General features: G+C 38.4%; 1 pseudogene; it reads right to left on the bottom strand.

Moving 5' to 3' along the window:
• Positions 1–1,898: 1,898 nt before the first annotated feature.
• On the bottom strand, positions 1,899–6,101 carry LOC140245892 (uncharacterized; annotated as a pseudogene).
• Between the last annotated feature and the right edge of the window lie 14,177 nt (positions 6,102–20,278).

Here is a 20,278-nt window from a genome sequence, read left to right as displayed (position 1 = left end):
TAAAAATTATACATTTTACAAAATATGCCGTTTGTAGCCATATATTTTCGCTTTGGAATTTAAGGGATGGGGCGCACCGGACACAACTGCTGGCAATTACTGGCAGCAACATCAGGTGAATGGCATCACGACTAAATGCGAGCTAGCGAAGAGAGCGAGCTTGAAAATTTTGACATATTATTACAGTCCAAAAACTGCCGTTTGTAGCTATATATTTCTCTTTCGAAATAAAGGAAGGCAGGCGCACCGGACGCAAATGCTGGCAATTACTGGCAGCAATATCAGGAGAACGGCATAATCAAATGCGAGCGAGCTTGAAAATTTTGACATTTTACAGTCCAAAAACTGCCGTTTGTAGCTATATTTTTTTGCTTTCGAAATTAAGGGGGGGGGGGATGGCACCGGGCGCAACTGCTGGTAATTGCTGGCAGCAATATCAGGAGAATGGCATAACAATTAAATGCGAGCGAGCTGGAAAATTTTGACATTCACGTTACAGTCCCAAAACTGCCGTTTGTAGCTATATCTTTTTGCTTTCGAAATTAAGGGGGGGGGGCACCGGGCGCAACTGCTGGTAATTACTGGCAGCAATATCAGGAGAATGGCATAACAATTAAATGCGAGCGAGCGGAGCGAGCGAGCTTGAAAATTTTGACATTTTAGAATCCCCAAATTGCCGTTTGTAGCTCAGTATATTTTTTCGCTTTGGAAATTAAGGGGTGGGGTGCACCAGGCGCACCTGTTGGCAAGTACTGGCAGCAACTTCAGGAGAATGGCATTACGATTAAATGCTAGCGAGCTTGGAAATGTTGACATTTTACAGTCCAAAAACTGCCGTTTGTAGCTATATTTTTTCGTTTGAGAAATTAAGGGGGGGGGGGGACGCCCGGTGCGGCCTCCCCCCCCCCTGGATCCGCCACTGGAAGTCAAGGGTGTCGGTTTATGTTCATGATTTGGGGAGGTTTGCCCCCCTCCCCCCTCCGTAGTTACGCCACTGCTTTTGGGTGAAATAATTGGACAGATTTCTAACAAAAAAGCAAGAATTTCATTTCATCGCGGGAATTATGATTATGTGGGATGGGGCAAATGGTGCGCTTGCCTTCCAATATTTTTATGGGGGCAACATTTTTTTTTTCTTTCAAAAGCAAGAAAATCTTCTCATTTATCAATTATTAATCATTAATTGTGGAGGCAAAATTATAATATGCTTGCTCCTCCAATATTTTTATGGAGGCAATTTTTTTTTGGTCAAAAAAAAAATGGTAAGAAGGAAATCTTCTCGTCTCTGGAATTATGGAGGGGTGGGGGGAGCAAAATGATGTACTTGCCCCTCCATTTTTTTGTTATGTGTTTTAAGGCTCGCACTTGGGCTGGCAATATGGATTGGTCAGAAGTAACGTGCATAGACCCGACATACTTGAAAGTAGCACACGTATGCAAACTCGTACGTGCTCCGTACAGCACGGATGTACAGTACGATTGATAAATAGTAAACACTGTATAGAATACCAGTAGATATGATAAAATCCGTGCTGCCAGAGCCAGGGGTGCGAATTGTTTTTGCCCACGAATTTGTTGTCCGTGGTGCAAAAAAAAAAAAAAAAGTATAATTATTTAGCGTCCTGCGTTGAGGTCGCTAGCAGACTGTTGTTGTTTTTTTTTAAGGGGCTGAAGGGGGTGCGTTCGCACCCAACGCACCCCCCCTCCCCCCGTGACGCCCATGAACAGTGAAGTGAACGTCGAAGTGAAGTGAACGTCGAACAAATTCAAGATGGACAGTGAAGTGAAGTGAAGACGTCGAAGTGAAGTGAACGTCGACCAAATTCAAGATGAACAGTGAAGTGAAGTGAAGACTAAACACCAACTCATATACAAGTTCCAATAATAATGTCATTGGCTTAATTGTTGTGGAAGTGCACCTCACAGTTGTGGAAATGGAACTGAGGTGTGCGAACATGAGGCGAGTTCTGTCTTATGGAGACACTCCGATAGTGATACTCGTGAACCCGATTGTCTGTTTGACTCTGCGTCTGAGAACTCTGAATAGAGATGGACATTTCCTCTGACTTTGTTCCATGATAATGACGATTATGTTCTTCACCTGCAACAGTAGATTTAACACTGACATCAGAAAGATCATGTCTTTGATGTTCTACGCTCTTCTTGGACTGTGCTGGTGTTCCTGACGTGCAACAGAGTTTTTTTGACAAGTGACTGCTCGTTTCTCTCTTCCTTTCTACACCAGTTTTGCTGTAATGCTTCAGAGAATTCTCACTATGGTGACCACTGACGGCCATTATGTCCCGCGACTCAAACCCAGCGCTGTCTAGTGAGGTGATGCATGTTGCTCTTCTTACACAATGGTTTGTGTATATTTTACTGCAGCCTGCCGATGCAGAAATTTGTTTCATTTTGTTGGCAATGGAATTAACGCCAATAGGACAGTTACAATACTATGGTTCTCCTTCATGTTCAGGCACTTTACTTTTCGGTTTCTGCCACAGGAAAGGGCAGTTGTCATTCAGTTTCGATACATAAGTCAGGTAAGACTTCAGAGGGCATTTTTTACTTGTCGGAACCTCAAACATCAATCCCATGGATGATTAATCCTCGTTTTCACGACGATTTTTGGTTAAACAGTCTCTCTTTCTCAAGTAACGGCGTCCATTCTCGTCGGTTTGTACGGAAAAATCTGAAGGCTTCATTGAACGAATGTTTTCTCGCCCGCGGTTGCAAAAATACATCATTAAATCAACGAACACCTTGTTTGTAACCCCGCAGGTGTATTACAGTTGAGGTCCTCACAATTCTGATTTTTTTTTTCATGTCACCAGGTGAAATCGCTTCTTTGTATTTAACATCTGCCTTCCCCTCTCTCTTGAGCTTTACAAGAACTGCCTTGTAAACTCGTGCGCATGGCAGATTGTCGTTAGCGCGCTTCCGTGCGCATGGCAGATTGTTGTTAGCGCACTTCCGTGCGCATGGCAGAATGTTGTTAACCCTATGCGCACTCCCACACCCTAACGACAATCTGCCATGCGCACTCCCACACTGTAACGACAATCTGCTAGGCGCAGGGAAGCGCGCTAACGACAATCTGCCATGCGCACGACGTATTGCTTTGCGGAAATGTGCTTTTGTCACAAATGTCAAAACCTTGTTCGTCTAGATAGTGACGATGTACTGCATACCTGATTGTCTGAATATTACGTTTGCTGAAAGATGTGCCGTCCTCCTTCCTTGCCCCAGCGTAAAATTTTGACAGTAGCTGATCCAAATTTTCACGGGAAATATCCAGAGGCGTCACCAGCTTTTTTCCAAGGGGGGTGCGTTTGGACACTAAATGTAACCTTTGAGATTTTTTTAAACTAGATTTGTTGGTTCATGTACATTTACATATATACAATACATTGTACATAATGTGATTGTATGCATACACGAATCTTCGCTATGAAGGACTATACGGGGGTACATTATGTGACGGTGTGAGATCCTCGGCGAAAGAGCGACATTTTGACATTTTACAGCCCCCAAACTGCCGTTTGCAGGTATATTTTTTCGCTTTGGAAATTAAGGGGGGCACTGGGCCCAACTGCTGCAATACTGGCAGTAACATCAGGAGAATGGCATAACGATTAAATGCGAGCGAGAGAAGCGAGCGAGCTTGAAAATTTTGACATATTTTAGTCCCCAAACTGCCATTTGTAGCTATATTTTTCGCTTTGGAAATTAAGGGGAGCACTGGGCGCAACTGCTGGAAATTACTGGCAGCAACATCAGGAGAATAGCCTGACATAACAATCAAATGCGAGCGAGCTTGAAATTTTGACATTTTACAGTCCAAGAACTGCCGTTTGGTACCTATATTTTTTCGCTTTGGAAATTAAGAGGAGGGGCGCAACGGGCGCAACTGCTGCCAATTACTGGCAACAACATAAGGAGAATGGCATAGCGATTGAATGCGAGCGAGTAAAGCGAGCGAGCTTGAAAATTTTGACATTTTACAGGCAAAAAACTGCCGCTCGTAGCTATATTTTTTCGCTTTGGAAATTAAAAAGGGGGGGGGGGTGCACCGGACGCAACTGCTGGAAATTACTGGCAGTAACGTCAGGAGAATGGCATTACGATTAAATGCGAGCGAGCGAAGCGAGTGAGCTTGAAAATTTTGACATATTTTAGTCCCAAAACTGCCATTTGTAGCTATATTTTTCGCTTTGGAAATTAAGGGGGTCACTGGGCGCAACTGCTGGAAATTACAGGCAGCAACATCGGGAGAGTAACATAACAATTAGATGCGAGCGAGCTTGAAAATTTTGACATTTACAGTCCAAAAACTGCCGTTTGGTACCTATGTTTTTAGGTTTGAAAATTAAGGGGAGGGGCGCAACGGGCGCAACTGCTGCCAATTATTGCCAATAGCATAAGGAGAATGGTATAACGATTGAATGCGAGCGAGTGAAGCGAGCGAGCTTGACAATTTTGACATTTTACAGTAAAAAAACTGCCGCTCGTAGCTTTATTTTTTTGCTTTGGAAATTACGGGGGGGGGGGGCCGCACCGGACGCAACTACTATATAGCAATTACTGGCAGGGCGAGTAACATCATTACAATGGCATAACGATTAAATGCGAGCGAGCTTGAAAATTTTGACATTTCTACTATCTAAAAACTGCCGTTTGTAGCTATATTTTTTCGCTTTGGAAATTAAGGGGGCGCACCGGGAGCAACTATATATACTAGCAATTACTGGCAGTAACGTAATTAGAATGGCATAGTGATTAAATGCGAGCGAGCGGAACGAGCGAGCTAGACAATTTTAACATTTTACAGTAAAAAAACTGCCGTTTACACGTAGCTATATTTTTTCGCTTTGGAAATTAAGAGGGGGTGGGGGCGCCCGGTGCGCCCCCCTCCCTGGATCCGCCGCTGGTATATAGTCAATGATGTCGGTTTATGTTCATGATGGGGGGGGGGGGGGGGTATGATCATCGAGGGGGGCGTCGAAGTGACCAAGCAACTGAAAGATGTCCAAAATCTGCACTTCAGAGCATCCCCTAATTGTGTTGGATTGTGTGTGTGTACTGTATGTGTTTATACATGTACATGGGAAAGTTTGGAAACAACCTATGTAATAGGTCAAGTCTTATTATTGGCAATGCAAGGCATTTTGATATAGACTAGCATACTGGACTAGTATGTAAAGCAACACTGCAGAACTGATCTAGCTTTGATACGCTGCGCACATCTTGATTATATTCAGAATGCCAACGAGGAATCACCCTGAATCAGTATCTTTTGTCGGCTCCGGGCTTTTTGAACAATGTTTCACACTATACACCAGGTCCTCTTTAATTATGGTTAAAAGAAATCTTAGAAAAATATCATATTTCGTGATCACCTTTTCATGTCGATTTCAAAAGCAGTTTACTATCCCTTGAATTTTTGTTCTGGTAAGTTTTTTGTTTTGTTTTGTTGTTGTTAATCTTTTTTACCAGCGGATTGGGGGGGGGGGGGGGGCACGTGCCCCCCATGCCGCCGCCGCCCCCCCCCCCCCGTAGTTACGCCACTGAGTATCCCCCTCTCACGCGACGGAGCTTTTGCATTTTCAGAATTGAAATTCAATAATCCGTTGTACATGAGTGAAATACCGTGCGGATACAGTAGGCCTACAGTCGATAGATAGTAAACACGGTAAAGGAAAATCAGTGCTGCCAGAGCCCGGGGTGCGATTTTTTTTTTGTTTCGTTTTGTTTTGTTTTTTGTCTCTGGTGAAAAAAAAAATCATACAAATTACATATAATAAAAAACAATTATATTTAGCGTCCGGCGTTAATTTTTTTTTTTTTTTTTTTTTTAGGGCCTTTTTTTTAAGGTTCTGAAGGGGGGTGCGTTCGCACCTAGCGCAACCCCCCTGGTGACGCCCATGAATATCAGTCAATGAAGTCTTGGTAAATTTCACAAAGGCCTCAAATCTTTGCCATCCGAATTTCAGAGACCGCTTCGTGCTCGCCGAATCAGTTCCATTGATTAATTCATCCAATTCCTCGTCATTCAACAGTTCAAACTGCGCCTGAAACGGATCCGAGCTGGAGGCAGCCATTTTTTCGTTCGTTTCGCTGGCAATCGATATCGCGATATCGAACCTCTGGACTTCGCATATTTAGCATTGCATGCATTCTGCAATTCAAAGGGGCCGCGCGCACAGACGATCGGCAATTTACCATAGGATAACACAGGCAGTGCAATGGTACTAAAATAAACAATGCCCACGTGACTCATTTCAGCGCTTCCTATTGGCTACATTCTTGAACCCATTTTATAATAGATATCAATGAATGATGTATTGAGGGAGAGAGAGAGAGGGGGGGAATGAGAGGGAGGGAGAGAGAGGGAGGGAGAGAGGGAGGGAGAGAGAGGGAGGGAGAGAGAGAGAGAGAGAGGGAGGGGGAGAGGAATGGGAGGCGAGATAACAACAAACTGGATATTTCCTTTCTTTCCTTCTTTCAATCTGAAATATATATCATGACATTGTGCAATGTTAATCCCCCTTTTAAGTGAAATATTTCATATTTCATAAAATAAGTTGTGCATTTCACTGGAGTTTATTATGGATATTTATGTGCCTAGATCATCTTTTTGTACATGTATTCCTATGTTGAGCTATTTTGATTTATTCTTTTTTATCATTTGCTGTAAAATGTCACAATTCGGCCTTTGGCTGCGACGACGTTAATACAAAAAAACCACTTCAATTTTTTTTTTTCATTTCATTTCTAAAACGAGGAAAAATACTAAAGATTGTGAGTAGGTCCATGAGAGGTGATGACATTGTCAATCCATCTAATTTGCATATCAATTTAAAGAAAATATAAAACAAATATAAGAACCGGGTAGCACGGGATACGATGGTGTGGGTAGGCTGGTCTGGCTGAGGTATACTACAGAACTCCTGTAGTGATTTGTGTACAGCTTTATCACTGATCTCTACATACGTTCACACATAGTCAGTGAATCTCCTCTGGAGTTGACCGTTACCAATGAGCTTTGATGCGCATACTATATTTGCTGAATGTTGGTATTCGTAGTTTTCAAAATTACCTCAGTGGTAATAGGGCCACCCATGAATCCCCACGCTACAAGGCCTTTAATTGCTTCGTGAAAGTTTAAATCGATTTCAGTAAAACTTCATCTGCCCTTTGTGCTTGACTTAATGTCATTCGTCATAGATTATAAATTTTGAGTGGAATTTCACTCTGATAGATAATTTGGTAGGTTTCCTCCCCATTTTATTGGAAACCAAATTTTTGTCACCTAAGTTATACTTGGCTCCTGTAGCTGGAAAAGGAAAATGTTATTGTTTGTCTTGCAGAAAAAGTTGAGGCAAAAGACATCTGAAAAGAAACGTCTGGAGTCAGACCGGGACGATATTCTGGAAGTGATTAAAGAGGAGAAAGAGAGGTGAGCGTTAACGCAAAGTCCTTTTTCGAAATTTTGCGTTTTAAGATATGAGTTGTTGTGGCTCAGGGGAAAATACCACAAACTCTGAATGACAAGGCCCTGAGTTCCAGTCCACCAGTAGCTGTGGTTAGGCTTCTTGGCAAGACACCTTGTCCTCATTGCCCAATCCTGCCTGGGGGACTTAGAACCATTGGAATATTGTATCACTTTGTAAACGTATATGATTGTATTTTTTTTTTAATTAGATATCTGGTCATGGACATTGAAGAACAGCCCTGGCTAAAGTTTTTAACATGCTGAAATGATATGAATAAATGAATGAAGTAATGAATTAGTGAACGGACGAACCATTGTAGCTTGCCCATAAGCAAGAAGATTTTTTTTTTTTTAAATTCATAATGTGATATCAAACTCGTTCCATTGTCTCATATTCTTAGAGCAAATCTTATAAACATTCATGTACTTCATGGCACCTATGTTATTTCAGCGATTTTCTGTAGGAGCTAGGAGAAAAAAAAAGTTATGTGAGAATACATTGGATTGAAGTGTATATCTGCATGTCTTTATATGAAAAACTTTAGGTATATCAAAAATCCTACAGTGAAGGCCTCAATATTGAAAAAGAAAAAAAAAAAACAGATCCCATGTATCTAAGTCCTATAAAATTTAGAATCATTTCGTGCACCTTTGTAAAAGAGGAATGCTGCCGAAAAAAAATGTACATTCAACAAATCATATGGAACAGTGTGAGTTGCCTCCATTGTAATTGACAATGCAGAAGAATGATAAGATTCTGAGTTTTTACTGAAAATGGAACTCTGTGAACTACATGAGCAAGTTTGACTCTTGGAACGATGCAGGGACAAGTCCCAGTTCGAGGAGAAACGTCTGGCACGGGAACGGAAGATAGATGAGCTCAAGGAACAGAAGAAGGCGCTAGAGGCTCAGAGAGAGAACTCGGACAGGGAGATCGGTCAGTTCAAAACAGCCATTGACACGGCTGGGACAAAGACCGACGATCTCAGGTGAGCTCTGGCAGTCCTTCCCCGTTTGTGGAGGTGTTCTGGCCCAGTGGTGTTCTACACTTTGGGCTGTCAAGACAAAGGTCCAAGGTTCAAGCCTTGTCTCAGCTTATGTCCTTGAGCAAGATGCTCTTTTTGTCCATGGTGCGCTTCTCTACCCAATAGTATCAATGGGTACCCAGTTGGGGTGAACGGTATATTTGCACCTTTGATTCCCTTAGACCTGTTATTTTCCGCTGATAGTCGAGACCGCAAAATTAGTCATTTTAGGAGGCGAATATTGAGAACATGGGCAGCATGGTTACTGCTCTTTTATTGTGTTGATGAACTGCAACACATGATGTTCATGAGCGCGTGAAATATAACGTCAATGTATGTAATGACATTATACTACAAAGCCCGAGAGGATTTGTTGCAGAGATTTAATCTTCTCAGCATTAACAAGATTAGAGACTTTTCAAAAATTAGTTGTTAAAGATTTTTTTTTTTTTTACATTCATTGAGTGTTTAGGCGGAGTGTTGGAGGCATAAAGCAACTACTATTGGCATAATCATTGTCTCTCTAAAATTGCATGATCACTTACCCTTATTAGGCTTTGCTTGTCAGCTACAACTGTCATGCAAAATGCTGTACTTTCCTTGTCTATTGGCAGATTTCTGGAAACTAACTTTCCATAAAGAGAGACGAATTGCTCCCCTAAATCCCGATTTTGTCTCCCTAACCTTCCATTTCGTCTGATGCACATTGCTATACCAGCATGGTCTTACTAATCTTGCAACTACCGATAGGTTAGGTTTGGATACATTACTGAATGCTGATGAAAAGCGATGGCAAGTTTTGGGGTAAGTGCTTGGGACATGAAGAGTTAAAGGGATGGTATAGTTTTGTTTGATTTGGGCATTCAGATTTTTTAACTTGTTTTTCAGATGATTAGAAGCCATTTATTTGAAATATATATAGGACAGCCAATTGTAAGAGAATTTGAAAGTTTATTTGATGAAAATCGGTTTTGAAATGGCTGATATATCCAGAAACAGAGCAAAACAAAGTGGTCCTAATGAAATTACAAAAGACTACTTTGTTTTTGGATATCTTAGCCATTTCAAAACCGATTCTAAAAATGGTCAATTCCCATACAATTACTTGCTTTATTAGTCGATTTAGCCATCCACCCAAATGAAATCTAGTTTAAAGTGTATCTTTGGCCAAAAAATTATTTTGGATATGTGAAAGAGACACATTTCAGTAATCCATTCCACCATCTTTCAGAGAAAGTGGGTCATTAATTAGTGAAATAATGCATCTCAAAGTTTCCAAATACACTTTGTCTGGGAGATTCAGGAACCGCTGTGGTTCCGTAACCCACTGCAAACAATAGGGTTTGCTGTAGTCTTGCCTCCCAGACCCTTTGTGTTTAGAAACTTTCAGATGCATTATTTCACGAATTAATGACCCCTTTTCTCTGCATGAAAGTTGGTTCTCTGAAATGTGTCTCTTTCACATATCACAAATAATTTTTTGGCCAAAGATACACTTTAAAGAAAATATAATCTCAACACATTTGGGACAAACATATCATATCAAGTTTTTAACAATAATGTGAAACTTTGTCAAGACATATGATAGACCTATTGGGAGAACCAGGCAATATGGCAGAGTCATATACTAGCTAGTCCCCGTAGAGACATTTTAAGTTCTAACTTACATCATGGAAAACATTCTGGTGCCTTTAATGAATTGAATGCGATAAAGCTCCACCAGTTAGGGCAATGTCATGAGTAAAACAAAATTCCAAAACATAAAAAAAAAAAAAAAAAAACTTGAAGCGATCTTTTGCCCCAGCAGTGCTCATTCCAAAGACAATTGGTCAGCTTACTTCTTCCAATAATACTAGTAGGCCAGCCACGATTTTTTTTTTTATTACTTTGGGCGGCAAAATTTGTTAATGCTAAGTTTCCCAGCTGAAAGTCTTGCAAAAATACTGAAGTTTAGCGTACGGCCGGATGTCAAGCGCGTTTTTGCCGAAAAATGCCCTTTTTAGCCCAAAATTTCAAAGAATGTCAAAAATCACGATTTTTATTTTTCTATCGAAATAAGTAATGGTTGATATGTACCTTTCAAACTAGAAATGTGTTATCTTCCATTTCAAGTTTAGAACCTGACTAATATACATTTGAATGTAGAATTTACACGCACATATATGGCGCAATGAAACATAAAACCGTGATTTACTCAAGTGTACTTTGTAAAATCTACCAATATTTCAAAGTTTTTTAAGCTACCTAAATAAATCTATTCAAAGGTTTTTATTTTTTCGAAATATAATATATGTCCTGATATCTTATGCAGCAAAGAAATTATAAGATAAGGCGAAAGATAACTCGTTTTATGTTATCCTAAATGGGACGATGTATTTTTACTGGACGCGCATTTTGAATGAAAAATCGAGTGTATAGCGTAGGCCCCTATATATTGTACATGCTATAGTGCGTGTAGGTATTTATCTTACATAATCGGCGAAGTCAATGGACAGGTTGGATAGCTGACTGCAAAAACCCTTTGTGGCACCTTGATATGACTGAAATGCGCTTATTTGCCCCCCCCCCCCAAAAAAAAAATACAAAGAGGGGTGGTCAGTAGTGTTGTTACCATGGCAACTGATCATTATTAGGTGACTCCCTGAAAATGTCAAATATTCATGACTGTAAAACGTACAAGTGTTGAAACATGTTTTTTTTTTGTGCGTGTCAAAAATGTATCAATCTAACTAATCTATGTTTAACAATGAAATCTAAGAGTTATATATGAATTGTTTACTATGTTTGGAAATGGTTGTCATGGAAACCGTGATAACAAATCACGTTTTACTGGGAAAAATTACGATACCAAATTTCCCATCCTGCATATTCACCCCTTCCCCCGAAAATGCTTGGGAATTCATGGTTATCAATACAATGCTATAGTTTGCATTCTCAGGCCCTGAAACGCAGCCCTGCAAGGGATAGGCACGAAATCACTTTTACTTTTGTAATGTTCTAAGGCAAGGTGTTTGCGTTTTATTTTGATCTATCCTCCCGCAGAAGACTTACTAAATGTTTCTTTTATGATGGTTGATTGTTTACATGAACGTGTTTGGAACGCACACTTATTCGGCGACATCAGAATACATGTATTATGTATCCCAGATATTTGTGTGAAAAAGTAAGGCAAATATCACCCTCAAAAAAGAAAACGAGAAGTAAAAAGGAAGTAGAATTGAAATGCGTACAATGCAATAACAGCCTCATTTCCCCTTCCCATCATTAAGTCGGTTAAATCATCGATTCTATAGTGCAGATTATATTTATCCTTGGCCAAGATCTATGTCCTTGGAGCAGACATGTAACAAATTGTTTGTTTGCAATTCGATTTTTTTTATTCTATATTACAGTGTATCACATCTTTGTGAAAAAAAAAATCATTTCAGTTATCACCAACACTCTAAATTCCCAGTCAACCAACAAAACGTACTACACAATGTGCACACGCACGCAACCACCGTCTCAAACAGCGTTCACGGACTATATCAGCACACAATGAAATACAGTAAACAGTAAACGAGGCAATTTCTCTTTTTTAAGATAGTGATTTGCCATTACCGTACATTTACTAGAAAAGCAGATCTTGACATCTATGTTGCTGGTTACCAAAATGCTGATAAAAATACCATACACAGTAAGAACATGCTTGAATCCTGCAAAATATAAATAATTATTTGTCTTCAACAGTATTTCGTTTTGAAAGGCAAAGAACCTCAGTCTCGATTTGTGGACATCTAAAAACAAAAACAAAAATTCCATCTGAAAGCAATCTTCTTAAATGATCAAAAGCATTAAAAAAGAATGAGTCCCCAGTGAAAATTTTTATCATGAACAAATCTCTGTGACATACATCCAAAGACTTTGAAAATGAACAATACAAATTGCGCTGACTACATTAACTGCATTGACAAACTCATTTTTTTTTTAATGTGACATATACTATATGTGTCCACCATCACAAACGTTACACCCGCTGGAAAAACAAAATTTTTTCTTTAGGCAATATTTCAATATCTCTATCTTTTTCACAGTTTGTGGTTACCTATCCTAGCTAATTATGACTGTACACTGTTGCATTGAACTTTCGTCACTGTACAACTAAATTAGAAGGGTGACTGCCAAATTTTTAAAATTCTACTTTTAGTCTGATATCATTTTTGTGTTCTGCAGACCAGTGTGATAAGATATCTGTACTGAGTATTCGTCTCTCAGTGAAGAAAAAAAAAAAAAAGAAATCACCTCTCCAAGACGCGTGGGTAATGCTCCCTTCTAATATTTTCCCTTATTCCAAGTACCAGAATACATAGCTGGGGCCCTGAATAGCTAACATATACGTGTATTACAGTATTACTAACATCATGACAATTATGGCACATGTGAAAAAAAAAAACTGGCAAAACATACATCTTGACCAGATCATATTCTTTTCACTACTTCTTGTACTTGGTGTTTGGATTGGAACCTTTTACTTATGTCTTTTATATCTTAAACTAGAAAAAAAATGCTCTGTGCTATTTCCCTTCAGATTCACCAACTGTTCCTTTGTGAAGTTTTCTCTTTTTAAGCACGTCAACGTGCAGTCTTCTTTTTTTTTTTTCCTGACCAACATGTCATATATTTTCCTCCATCTGATGAAGAAAGGCAAAATTCATCTGCCTTTTGTTGACCCCCCATAAAAACAAAAACAAAAGACATTCCAATCTGACAGGATTAAAATGTTGGCGTTTGGGCTTCAAATGAAATAACAGGATCAATTTCCATGAGCTACTAGTATGCAGCTTGTAACTGTTAGTCTCAAAGGCATGGTATAGTGTTGGTTGAGATGGAGATTCAGACTTTAACATTTTGCAAGCAAATTAAAAACAACTTATGAAATATGAAAGAACATCAAATTCTTAGAGTAATTTGAAGTTTGTTTGATTAAAGTTGTCGGTTTTGAAACGGCCGAGAAATGTTTAAATAAGTGACACAGAATGATAATAATCAAAAGTGGGTGCCACCTTTTATTAGGACCTCTTTGTTTTTGTAAATCTCAGCCTTTTCAAAACCAATTTTTAACAAATAAATTTGGAATTCCTCTTGGTATTGCTTACTCTTTAATATTTCATAACAGGGTTCTCATACTTTCACACAATATCCATCTCAGCCCCCATCTCAACCAAAAGTAGACCATCCCTCATCCCTACAATGCTGCAATAAAAATTGGAAGTAGATCTATATCAAATCATCTTATATTGTAAATTCTGTTTGCCAAGTAGTGTTGTGCACATTTTGATATCAGACCTTGTTTTACTTCATCACTAAAGAAAAAAAGAACAAAAAAGATTAGAAAAGAAGCATTTAATCTGGATTAGTAGAAATTCCTAATATATGTATGCATGTCTTTCATATATATATATATATATATATATATATACAGCTGTTTTCAACTTCTATAATAGTCCTGAAAGCACATTGTGATTACATTTGAGAAGTTTAGATGGATGCATTCCACATGTAAGTTCAGGTTCTAATGACATCCTTCGGACCGGATAGCCTGGCAGGGTTGTTTCTGGCGAGAGAGAGAGAGAGAGAGAGAGAGAGAAAAGAATGGTGTATCTGTCTTTACTTGATGAGGAAAGTGACATGGGCATTTTAATCTTTGGTGAAGACACAGTGACATATACGCTAGAGATATACGGTTACTTGATTTCCTCTATATGTAGTGTTTCCTTAAATTGGTAAAGTATATCTTATACAGTAGATCCTAATTGTAGCAATTTAACCGTGAGTACACAATGAAATATAAAATGTAGGAAACTTTCATGATCCAAATATCCAATTCTTTTCATTAAGCTTTTTATTCCATTCAGAAGAATTTCAAGGTAGTGCTTGCCTGATACTGCAACTGGATACTAGTACATTGAACACTTTCGTGCATACACTGTAGATAACCCCGTGAACTTTCACATCAATACCCTCATAACTAATCAAAGTCAAATTGCTTAGAGGTTATGGTAACTTTGCCATCCAAAGGTAAATACAATACCATGGTAGCAATGCTCTACAGCCAATAGAAATCAGGGTTTCCATGTAATTTACAATCAGCAGCAAAATCACAACAGAAACTAATATGCTGAAAGGCCCAGGTAATCATCTCTTCTGTATAAAACCAAATTTGAAGATGATCTGCTGAATACATGTTAAGTTATTGCAAGATGAGAATAGGACAGATGTGCCACGGTGTGAATGGATGACTGCAACATCATAAAGACTCCTGCAACCACCTTTGACAGAGGCTCAAAAAAATAATCAGCGTTGATTAATGTCAATCTTGGTTGTTGGAGTGATTGACTGCATGCATATGCAGTACTGCATTCATTTAGCAAAACATGCATTAATTTTCTGCCCAATGAACGATAGACAGTCAAAAATTTGGTCAAGATGTCAAAGGCTTGACGAAATATTCCAACCTATTTGGGGTTTACATTTTACATGCATTGTTGCTTACCTCCCGTATTTTTTTTTTCGAAATAGAGTACAGGAAGCACAGATTAGAAGTTGGTAGTCAGGACATCAGTCTCTTTCTTTTTCTCTCTTGTCCGTAGTTGGCTGTGGTTTGCAGGGTCCATTTTGTCCACCTTGTGCTAATTCTGGTCGAAAATACAATTAACGAAAAGTTAAATAAGTTATCTTTTTCATGAGTGAAACAGGATACATGTACTTATACTGCAACAAAAAACAAACACATTCATCATGAATTAGAATTAATCATCATGATCTCATGAATCCCTTAGTATGAGATTTTGGATCTTCAGGTCACTGTCAACATTAATTTGTATTACATGTAATACATTAATCAAGTCATTGTTATTATCATCTTTGATGATCTAAAGCCATATCTTACTGAAAATGAATTATATAGGATGGAAGTCATCTTGACACCTGTAATTCGTGTACACAAATATTTAGGAGATCCGAGTATCCTCTGGGATCACCTTCTGTATCTGTACGGATTCTTTGTTGGTTCTTCTTCTTTATTTCTGGACAAAAGTTGTGCATCTACGAACGCAGAAAGTTCTCAGAGTATCAATTTCAAACTTATGCCATGCATGTATCATGTCCCAAAGACGACAAATGTAATGTATCATTGTGATTGGTCAATGTGACGTCACTATGACGTCATTACATGAAAACACATTTTCATTCATATCTCATTAATGGAATGGAATTTTTCAATGAAATTTACGTCACATATACTTCAAGTCAAGTTGATTCTACTCATGTTCTCAAAATTCATCTATATCCTTAAAACGTGCGCGTACGCGCGCGTTGAAATATTTGTATTCTCCAATCGAGCTCAAAATTTTTTTTGCACACGTTTCAGACCATTTGGAGCATTTTTTGAAAAATTGAAAAAATTCGGACGGACGCGTACGCGCATATACGCACGCACAGCTCATATGCAATAGAAATTTCCCGTTTTTACACTTTGATCAGATGACTGAAATGTCAAGGAATATTTCTACCAAGTTTCAAGTCCATCCGACTCAATATGACGTCATACGGGCCCGTCAAAGTTGAAATTCCGCGCGCGCGTCAATGGCGATATACAGTGCAACAATGCCAAAAAACCGCCAATTTTAAATCCGATTTTACTCGCCAGGATGGACGGTGACTCCCCCCCCCCTTTTCGTTACATATTTTGAAAGCTGATGAGTTGTACATGTCATTCCATGGGTTGGCCATGCTGGAAAAATGATGAAAAGATATCAAATTTCTTAATAAAATTAAAAAAGTAAATTTTCAAAATGACGTCATCAAATTTCAAGTTTACTCGAGCGTGTCTCACTTATCCTTGGCCAATTTTCACCCAGATTTCAGTATGCTGTAGCTTATTTAATGTCCTATCAGTTATGTGATAAAACAATTTGATTGAATGATTGAATGACAGCATGACCTCGTAAAAATGGATTGAAAGTAACCTTGTCGAATTTGACCAGTTTACGTGTTATTTCTATGGGAGTGCAGTTTTTTCTGGAAATGAAAATTGACATGACTATTTCTATCGAGCACTAGCTCACTTATGCTTCGGTGAATTTCTCCCAGATTTTAATATGTTGTAGCTGAGACTTTGAGCTATCGTGATTGTGCCTTTTGTTTTTTCATACCATGTCGGGATTACGTCAATAAACTTGGTTGAAATTAAAGCTTATCTTCGATGTATTGAAATATTTCTTTCTTTCTGCAACTTTCTTTGCAATAACTCAAGAAAGATATATTCTATCAACACCATATTTTGCACACGCTTAGTTCATGTCACGTACATTATTTCATAAAATAACAACTACTTCATCAGACGCCATCTTGGATATGTAAATTAGGGTCAAAGGTCATAAATGTTTCATCCTGTATCTTGGTGAATACCTGTCCTATCTTTCCATATTTTGCACACGTAAAGACCATGTTACAAGGATCATTTCACAAAATAAACACTTTTTGCTCAGATGCCATCTTGTCTGTGCAAAGTGGGGTCAAAGGTCATATGTACTTCTTTCTTTATCTTCATTATGACGTGCTATCTCTATGGGAAGGGATTTTTCTAGATGTGAAAATTGACATGATTGTCTTTATCGAGCACTAGCTCACTTACCCTTCGTTGAATTTGTCTCAGATTTTGATATGTTGTAGCTGAGACTTTGTGCTATCGAATGTGTGCCTTCGCTTTTTCATACAATGTCGGGATCATGTTAAAAAACTTGGTTGGAATTAAAGCTTATCTTCTATGTATTGAGATATTTCTTTTTTTCTTCAACTTTCTTTGCAATAACTCAAGAAAAACAGCCCCTATCACCCCCATATTTTGCACATGTTTCGTTCATGCCACGTGCATTATTTCATGAAATTACAACTACTTGATCGGACACCGTCTTGGGTATGTAAATTAGGGTCAAAGGTCATAAATGTTTCATCTTGTATCTTGGTGAATACCTGTCCTATCTTTCACATATTTTGCACACGTATGGACAATGTCGCGAGAATCATTTCACAAAATAACCTCTTTTTCCTCAAATGCCATTTTGGGAGTGTAAAGGTGGGTCAAATGTCATATGTATTTCTTGCTGTATCTTCGTTATCTAGTGTACAGAATTAGTACCAAAGATGGCAGATATGACTCCCTTTTCTAAATGAGAATCCAAACATCACACGGCCAATGTCTCTAAACACAGATGAAACCCGTATGGTCATGCCTATTGTGATCAGGACTGGAATCATGATTAAAAAAAAAATCGGATCACCTTAATTTGTCAGTAATGACAACTTACAATCTCTAGTTTGTATGTGGATTAGGATATGATTTCCTTGCATAAATCGGTTTGAATTCATGAGATAATATTCCTAATTTCAAATAGTTGACACTTACTTGTGAGCTGGAAAGGGCATTTACATTGCAGTCAAGACATCTTTCTATCTCCCCCTCACTCTAGTGGATGTGATCTCCAACTCAGAATGTCCATTTGTTGCTGACACCTTGATGAAAATAAAGAACAATACATCACAGCATATATTACCCTTACATCATACTTAACGCAACATAATAATAATGGAAAGTAAATTGATTTGAGACTACAGACGTATTTTCATCTGTGCACACATTAAACACTTGTGCCACCGCCATTTCCAATTGACATGGTTGAGAAATATTCCATTACATATAATATCTTACTTGATTACATTTATGTTTGATTTTTATATCATCTCCTCTTCAGTGGATAGAATACCGTTCTTTCATATGATCCTCTACAATAGAACATGCAATGAATTTGCAAGAAAACAAGAATACACATTTGATCATAGATTTGCTCCCCTTTGTATATAAATGGAGATATAAGATTCTTCTCCTCTCTTTGTTTGCAAAGTACTTGTACATTGTATTGCAATGCAACTGTCAAAGTGAAAACATGCTAGTTACAACTTATTCACTAATGGAATAGGAATATTTAATACTGAATGTATTTAGATTTGGCATTATTTTCAACTGGGCACTTAACTGATACATTTGATAATCAAGCACTTAGTAACTTAGTATTTAAAAGATATTTGAAATTAGGCCGCTATAATGTATTTCAGACATTTACCGTTTCTTATCTTTTGGTTGTTCTGCACTTTGTTGCAGGTAGAAAGAGCTCAGACTTTACAATTAGATTTTGGCGAGTCAGGATATGTCTTTCTCTGGCGAAGTTTGAAGACAAGACTCAGTCTGTCCACTTGTTGGTACATCTAGCTGAAAACAGAAATCAACACGACTCAAATAATTTTTTTTTCATCTTTAAAGCAGAGCATTATAAGCTGACGGTGAACAAAAAAATAATTTGAAATTTGATTGTTTTGAAAAGGCATCTTGGCATTGACATAATTTTCTTTATTCCCCATGCAAATCAATTATAACTATAGATATATCTCTTTTATTGAGATGTGATTGTTTTTTTAGCTTTTTGAAAATCTAAAAAATAAGACGAAAGATATTCAGGTTTCGGTGAGTCGGTATAAATGATCCATTAAAAATGTAATATTTACATTTTTTCAAATGAACCTTTCTATGAGACATTAACATGAGAAGTTGGTACCGGTACTTATGAGTAAAGACATTTCTAAATAGTTCCTTTTTGACTAGATCTGTTTGTAAACTAGAAGAGTACATGTAAATGAGTCACAGATTAGGAGAGGTTGGCAGTCAGGACTGAACACTTTCTCTCTCTCTCTTTCGGGCATATTCGAATGGCAAGATCACTTGGTTGTAGACTCGCTTTTATATATAAAACACCTAGGCCTAAATCCTAGACTCTTTTTCTAAACCAATGTAGGTCTATAGAACAGTACGATACCATAAAGAGTGGAGTCAACCTTAGACCTCTGCTCTACAGACTAGTATTAGTGCTAATGTTAGAGCTAATGTTAGGATATTCTAATGTTAGATCAAGATAGAAATGTTAGATCTAACGTGAACTTTTACTTAGTTAGTTAGCCTAACGTTAGATATATAATATATGCATAGATTTTAGAACCTCTAGATGTTTAAACTTCGGTCTAGCTAGGCCTTGTCGAATGTTAGCTGGGTCTTTACAACAAAACTGCCTAGCTATCTAGTAGGTTACTAGAAACCTCTAACGTTAGGTAGAATCAGTGGCCCAGATCTTGACTAAGGTTAGATCCTAATTCTAGACGCCAGCTATTTATACTTCAGACCCGCTAGATTTTATACAGGTCTAGTATTTGATTAGACTCCAAACGTATAGTAGATCTAGTCTACATATAGCCTACACCATCTGTATAGACTACAGTCCCTTGCCCTGGACCTGGCTCTAGCCCTACAAATACACCTAACGTTAGTAGTAGTGGGCCTGTACTGTCTACGTTATACAACTGCTAGTGCTATTGTGATTAGGGCCTAGCCCGATTGAATATAAATTGTTTTGGCATAACAAGCGTAGCCGTAGGCCTACATCTAACACTAACAGTAACCCCTAACGATAGCAAATGTCGACAGTTAGAGAGAGTGTAACCGTTACCGCGTTAGATAGATTGTAGACCTAACGTGTAGACGAGGATTCAGTCTAACTGCATGTGATGAGGCCATAGATTAGAAACCTAGATCGAACGAAAAGACACCTAAATCTAGACGTAGACCTGTAAATGTAGGCCTCTTAGGGTCTTTTCGCACCGTGTCAAGACGTGC

Source organism: Diadema setosum, unplaced genomic scaffold (assembly GCF_964275005.1).
Source record: "Diadema setosum unplaced genomic scaffold, eeDiaSeto1 scaffold_53, whole genome shotgun sequence".
Classification (NCBI taxonomy): Eukaryota; Metazoa; Echinodermata; class Echinoidea; order Diadematoida; family Diadematidae; genus Diadema; species Diadema setosum.
Note: the sequence above shows the minus strand (reverse complement) of the source record. Positions and strands in the feature narration are given on the sequence as shown.